Raw genomic sequence first — 8056 nt, forward strand, 5'->3', positions numbered from 1 at the left:
TTTCTTCCTGTTTTCTGGGTAAAACGTAGCTGTGTTTGCTGTTGATTGATTGATTGTGTGATGATGATACAACCACAGAGACCATCATCTTGACATGTTTCATATCACATGGGGTCCTTTGAGGACCAGCTTGATTTTGATAAACACTTAGATGAAGGAAAAAAATCCACTTCTTAATAGTGTAATCATAGAGATTTATCAAAACAAGGGAGCAGCTGGTCCTTTTAGGCTGGGAATCAGGAGAGCTGCAGTCTATTCTTCTACAGTCTATTCGTCTACAGTTTAGCTTTTCAGAGTTTTTTTTTTTAAATTCAATTTGTCATGGGGCTTGGTGTCTGACACATTGCAGTAGTACCTCTTGGGGTCTGTTCACTGGAAGGCACAAAAATGATTTTCATTGCTATATTCACACACCTTTACCGTTTGGGGACATTATACAAATGACTTATTTGCCCTCAGAGGACAATTCTCCTGTCCAAGTAGGAATGTTTTCTATTAGAGGTGTAAAAATGGATAGCTTCTCCTTCATTGAAGGAATCATTATGTGGAGGGCATCTTGAGGAAGCAGCACAGAAATGACCAAATGGACATGTCTCTTGATGAAGGGATTTCCTTCGCTTCTGGTCAATGGTAGCAGTTTTTTTTTTTTTTTTTTTTTGCATCTTGACCCACAAACGTGATTTCAGCAAGCTACTGTTAGTAAGCAAGGCTGTATCAGTGATTGAGTAGGAGGTCTGCAAAGTACATTATGGTCTGGTTTTCTGAAATTTCCATTTAACCATTTGTTTACCCAGGCTTTCATTTTTTCTGAAATATACATCCTTGCTCCATCTTCATGAAATATATCCAAATTTACTTCCTCTTTTCTGAAACACTCATCCTTGCTCTGTTTTATGAGATATATACATCTAATTTTCATGTTCTTTTCATATTTATTTTAAATTTATAAATTTATAAAAATTTCATATTTATAATTTTCATATTCTTTAGTTAGTAATCACAGAGCAAGTTCTTCTCAAAAGATGATGCAATAAAATCTCTGCTTGTGTAATGAAGTGAAAAGGATGCCGGTGTAGGATAGATAATTCCCAGCCTTGTTGTATGCTATGACTTGTGTACCTGAAAGCCATTCAGTCCTTTTCTAATAAATCTGTTTGATTTTAAAATCCTAAGGATAGGGGATTTGTATCAATTTATTAAAAGATATATGTGTTTTCTCTTTTGAAGAGAAGGTAAAGCATTAATGGTTCTTAGAAGAGAACATGACTCTTACTCAGTTTTGATTCTGTGTTACTACATTTGGAAAAAATGAATCCAGGGGAGTAGTCAGGATAAAAAATTTCCTTTTTTGGGACCCATGACAAATGGTATCAGAAGAACTGAAAACTATCTAAAAATCAACAGAGAAATGCACATATCGCATTTCCAAAGTAGAGCAGGTATGTGAAAGCAAAAGACTTGACATTTTTCCATTGACAATGGCCTTTTGGGAGCCAGGCTAGTCCCAGCAGAAAGAAAATAATTAGAAACCATCCATCTTGGATGCTAATTTCCATTGCCAAGTCTTAGAGGGTGTCTTGATTTCAAAGTTTATTCCACTAGTCACATGGAATGAAGGAAAATTCTACAATCTTAAGGTTGAGGCTAGATAAACAATGCTAGTAGTGTGTTTATAGATATGCAAATAAGCATGCAAATTAGTCTCCTGTAGTTTCACTTAGAATGTAATTTAAAATTAATTAAAAATTAAGAGGTAAATTAGAAGTTAACATTCAACACCATATGGGGAAATATACATATTTGTCAGAATAGCATATATGTATGGAGATAATTGTGATGTGTGTAAGACTCCCTGGGTTTGATACTACATGTATTCATTTCTGGTAAACCAAATCTATCCCAAAGATCATTTTAAAAATATTCTAAGAGTGAAATTTTATGCTAATTTAAGGATATAGACCCCAATGTCAAATATATAATAACCTTTAAAATCTTATAAAAGGTCAGGAAATTTTATGATTAGAAATTTAATATGATGTATCAACAAGCCATAAAATATTTGTGAGATACTTTTATTTCTCCATATGATTTCATTATTTCATTCACCCTGACAGGTTGTTTGCATATCATTAATATGCAATCTATACTTGTGAGGTAATAACATATTTTCACTTGAATAGTATTACTTGGGCTATTAATGAGTAAATGGATATATTTATATATTGCTAAAGCAATGGATTGAAAAGTGAAAAATTAAGCTCATAGAGTATGATTTCCCCCTTTCCTTCCAAAGACTTAACCTTTCCCTTCCTGAACCTTCAACAATGGCCTCTTTGTAAATATTTAATTAATACTTGTTGACTGATTGATTGAATCATTATCCAAATGCTTAAAGACAGATGTACAAAAATTTATCATTTAAGTATGATTTCCATAGGAACAGTTCTATGACCTAAGTAGATATTTTTAACAGCCTTACTTAAAGATTAGAAGCTTTTTCTTTAAAAAGAATTAATTTGGTAACAGTTTTAGGACACAAATTTGTAAAAAGCCTGCCTCCATATATATATGTGTGTGATATAATATAATATGTGTGTGGGTTTATTTTTAGGTTTGTGTATCTTTAAGATATCTCTCAGCTTTTATCCCAACCGTATCTTTATTGTTTTTGGTTTTTTTTTTTTTTTTTTTTTTGCTGAGGCAATTGGGGTTAAGTGCCTTGCCCAGGGTCACATAATATATCTTTATTGTTTTCTAAATTTTCATGACCTTAATTTAAATGCTTTTGTTTTTATTTTGGACTGGTCTGTGATTTCACCAGTGTAGGAAATTCCAGCTCAGGAATTTTCCTGTATCAATGCAAAGCAATAATTATTCAGCATTTGAGAAGTGTGAATTGCCTAGAGAACTGAGAAGTTACTTATAGAACCAAAAGTTATTGTTAAATCAGTTTTTTTTTAATCTAATCCAGCACTCAGCCCACTATGGATCTAGCCTCTCCTTATTTATATAAACGAACACATTGCAAACTTCCATTAAAGTCTCACTGTGATTCCAGTATGATCTGCTCTAGAGATGCTCTTGGTTTCTTGAAAGCTTTGCCATAGGAGCATGAGCTATTATGGACTTTATCCAATTGGAAAAGGCTTGGGAGAATGTTAATAATTTGGTCACCTCACTTCAAATCCCCACTTTGCCATTTTCAAAGCTGGGGATCTTCAGTTTCTTCATTTATAAAATGGGGTTTGGATTGGAGTAGACGGATTCTAAACTCCTTTACAACTCTATGAGACCTAAGACCAGCCTAGAAAAATTTGGAGCCCTGGTAGTCTGAATTAGGTCAAAGATAAACACAAGCTCTTGCCTGAACTTGTGTGAGCTGCCCCGAATTGGATGAATCTGATGGATCACTGAATTCTCTCCTTTTTCTCCTATCTTCCCTCTTTCTCCCGATGGGGAGCTACCTGGAAGGGAGAAATCTTTCAGAAATCCATTAGGGAATTAACCCTCCTGCTTTTTAGACCCAAGAGAACTCATTACCTAGGTCTATTAAGCACATGCCCCTTGTGATTCTAATGCTTCCATTTTTACAAAGTCAGAAAGAAGCAACATCCTCAGACAAACTCATCGATCACCTGGTTGACAATCAGTAATTAATTTCATCCCTGGAAACTCTTGAAGAACATTTATTGAATGGGATTACAAGGAGGTGATCCACAGTGGTGAACAGAGCACATATGGAATCATAGATTTCTGAAATGTTGAATATTGGAGAAAAGAAAAAAATATATATGTATCATAGAAAACTGGGAAACGTTAAAAAGGGAGTGTTATTGGAGGAGTGTAGTTTGCTATGGATCAGAGTCACAGGACGACCTGATTCTTGAATAGGAAAGGATTTGGAGTTGGAGGGAGTATCTGTATCCTTTCTGTGTCTATGAGATTACTGATCCCCTTGGGTATGGAAGAAATGCTGACTGTTAATTCTATTGGCAGAAGTTGCAGACTTTCTTAGTGAGCTTCAGGCCATTGACTCCTGTCCTATTGCCTTGAAAACTAACCGGGTATAACAAAGTCTGAAATCTAAAAGGAGAAAGGTAACAATGGTGTTCAGGTTGGAGAGGAAGTGAAACAAAACAAAACCTGGAGATTTAAGAAAAGAGCACAGGTAGGAATGATCAAATGAACCTCATGGATTCCTGGGAGTCACTGCGAGCAATACTGAATTTGGGAAACAAAACTAAAAAAATTGGGGAATAGAATGCCTGACTGACAGGCTTATTGGACCATTTTAGTTCTTTAAAAAGACTTCTATTTAAATAAATTAGAATTATTACTTTTCATTTTGAGAGGTGTCAGGGAGCATGATAAAGTTGTAATTTCCTTGAGGACAGGGATTGTCTTAATGTTTAGATCAGTGCCTGACACATAGTATGTACTTAATAAATGTTGATTGATATCTGGCAAAATGCTATTGAAACAAAACTCTTAATAGACAAGAAAACAAAACACCCATTACTAGCTTTGTATATCTAGTATGACTAAGACTTTAGATTAAATTTCAGGAATAAGGAATCGGGTATTACTTATAACACAAATTTTACAGGTGGGGTATCAGGAAAAACTGGAGCTCTTGAAGACTTGTGCCTTTTCCTCTCTCAGCCTTTTGTTACAGGCAGGGACCTTGCTTAGTTTATCATTTTTGGAGCAGAGGAATAGGCCAAGTGCTGCCAGATATTGAGAGAAACTATATTTTTCATTTGCCTCCTTGCGTCTTCAGGATCCCTTTCCCTCTGTATATCTCTGATCTTGAGTCCTTCGGTTCCCATTTGTGCTGCTTGAGAGATATGCCCCAATTCCTCTCTCTTTAGCTTTGTAGATTATGGATGGGGCAAAATGTCCATCATCACAAGAGCATTGTTGTTGTTCAGTCATTTCAACCATGTCTAACTCTTTGTAATTCCATTTGGTGTTTTCTTGGCAAAGACACTAAAATAGTCTTCCATTTCCTTCTCCAGCTCATTTTTTTCATATAAAACATTTCCATATTAGTCATTTTGTTCAAGAAGACTCAAATAAAAGAAAAAGAATGTAAAAAATAAAGTGAAAAATAGCATCTTTCAATCTGTATTCAAACAATTTCAAAGAACTATAAAACTGTGAATGACCTTTGATTCAGCAATACCACTTCTAGCTCTATATTTCAAAGACATCAAAAAAGGGGAAAGGACCTATATGTAGAATAATATTCATATTTACTTCTCTTTGTGGTGGATAAGAATTGGAAATCAAAGGAATGATCAAGAATTGAGGAATGTCTAAATAATCTGTGATATATAATTGTAATGGAATGTTATTATGCTGGAAGAAATGACAAGCAGGATGATTTCAGAACAACCTGGAAAGACTTCCATGAACTGATGCAAACTGAAGTGAATGTTACACACAGTAATATCAATATTTAATGAAGCATTGTGAATGACAGATATTCTCAACAATACAATGATCTAAGAAAATCCCCAAGGACTATGATCAAGCATGCTATCTTTCTTCCAGAGAAAGGTAATTTTTTTTAACAGATGAGGAATTGAGGCAAATAGGAAAGTTTCTGATGATAGATTTAAACTCAGGAATATGAATCTTCTTGATTTTAGTCCTGGTGTTCCATCCATTGCAGCATCACCTATCTGCCTGTTTTTGATTTTATAATTGCCCCCGGTCCTGTCACCTAGTATTAGATCTTATTTTGTATTATAATCATTTGCATATTTGTCATATTCCTTGCTGGACAAGTTCCATTAATGTCAAGAGCAATGATCCATCTAAAGCTCATCTCTTTCCCAGTGTTCATTGTATTGGTTCATACAATAGTGCTTAAAAGATTGATTGAATTTTTAAGAGATGGTTGAGATTTGCAAAGGTGGATGTGATTGGAGATGCCAGGTATAGATTAGAGCATGTATATAATCATGGAGGGAAGAAGGCACTGTATATGCAATAGTCTCCTTTGACTGAAGCACAATATATGTGATAAAGAATAGTGTAAGTGATAAGGACCTTGCCTGCCAGGCTAGGGGAAGTTGGACTTTATTTGTTAGGGAAAAGGAAGCTTTAAATTAAAGGGTTTTGAGCAAAAGTTTGACATAATCGTATTTATCTAAAATTAATTTCACATTAGTGTGAAGATGGGATGAAAAATAAAATCAGTTAGGAAGGTTTTAGAGTAATTCTAATCAATTTTCTCTAATAGGAAGGTAGGAATGGGAATAGAAAGTAGAATCTGAGTTTTACATCAAATAGATACAATCAATAATACTTGGTAACTCATTGGATGAGAGAAGTGAAGGGGCAATAAGGGCTAAGTATGGGTGGATGCCATAACATGGTGATCTGATTTTAACTTACATTTTATTTTTCCTGTGAAATGTGTGGAGAAGGATGGATCTGATCTTTTATTGTGTGTAATGAATTTCCAGATAAGGAGACTCATTCTACAAGTAAGAGCCACACATGTGGTTGTGACTCTCTGTCTTTTAGGGACTCAGTCTTATAGTGTTGTCTAGAGTATGGTGAGATACAATGATTTGTTTAGGGTTACACAACTAGAATGTATGAAAAGAGAGACTTGAACCCAGCGCTGCTTTCCAAGGCAACTAAAAAGTATTGAACCCAGATCAGGGAGAAACCAGATTAAAATGTATTCAGGAAATATTTAACAAAATAATTAAAAATATAATAAAACATAGATAATATTATGTGGTTTTCTCTGTCAATATATATCTTTAAGAATCCTTAGGTACAATTTAATGAGCCCAGTTTCTATTAGAATCTGACACCATCTGCATAGTATAGAGGTCATAAATCCTGAAGTGATTGGAAAAATTAAACAAATTTAAGAAAGGGGCAGATAAATGGTGCAGTGGATTAGAGCATCAGCCCTGAAGTCAGGAGGACCTGAGTTCAAATATGATTTCAGATACTTAACACTTCCTAACTAGGTGACTCTGGCCAGGCAAGTCACTTACTCCCAGTTGGCTCAGAAGAAAAATCATCTGGGAGAAATTGAGGTCCAGAGAAATTGTATACCTTGCCCCAAATCACACAACTAGTAATCTTTGATTCCAAGGCAGAAATTCATGTCTCTTCATTTCCAGGGCAATGTCCTTTTGTAGTATGTTAAATGCCTGCCTCATCTTTTGGATTAGGATGAATATAGACTTGTCATTCCTAAAATTCATGCTGCTGCCTCCATGACTTTGTGTATGGCTTGTGAGTTTGGAGGTTGGAGATTTCTTGCCCCCAGAATTCAATTTGCTTCAATCTTTGCTCAATTATTGATTGAGAGGCAGCTGGTTGAAACAGAAAAAAGCCATTTGCTGTTGTTTATTCTGTCCCTTTCTTTGACAGTTGGCCCTGTCCAAGCAGGTTGGTCACTGAATGCATATCAAGGCAAGAGTTCCAGGTATTATGTTTTTGAAGGGAATGCAATTTTGCAATTCTGGCCCTCAATCTGGACCCTTGACTTTATTTTGAAAAGGCAATGCTAGGGTGACCTACTGTAGACTGCTGTAGCTAAGAGAGCTCTCTCTCTCTCTCTCTTGGACTTTCTCAGAGGTGGCTGAAGAGGGCAGCCTTTATCTTACCTGGCTTTCCCACCTTTGAAACAGGTCTGGCTTTTACTTAGAAGGAATAGGCTTGTTTGTCACCTAAATGCAAATGTCACTTTAGCTCTTCACCGGTCACAATATCCTTTTGGCCTTTATGAGAAATGACATATTTCTGTGTTCTTAGTCTCTAACATATGTTGTGGTAGGCTCAGGGAAAGTTATTATGCTTTAAAAGGTTACGAGAAAATCCAGAGATCTGTGAGCCAAATTCTGGGGAATACAGAGGGCACAAATTAGGTACAATGTTAGCTGGGTCTTTTGGGGACAGGGGTTCTCAGAAGAAAGTCAGTGGGGGTTTTGCCCTCCTTCTGCGATCAGCAAGCTTTCCACACTCATCCACACTCATTTCTTTTCTTGGAATCGGACTGATATTAACCCACGATTGGCAC

Source organism: Antechinus flavipes, chromosome 6 (genome assembly GCF_016432865.1).
Source record: "Antechinus flavipes isolate AdamAnt ecotype Samford, QLD, Australia chromosome 6, AdamAnt_v2, whole genome shotgun sequence".
In the NCBI taxonomy this organism is placed as follows: domain Eukaryota; kingdom Metazoa; phylum Chordata; class Mammalia; order Dasyuromorphia; family Dasyuridae; genus Antechinus; species Antechinus flavipes.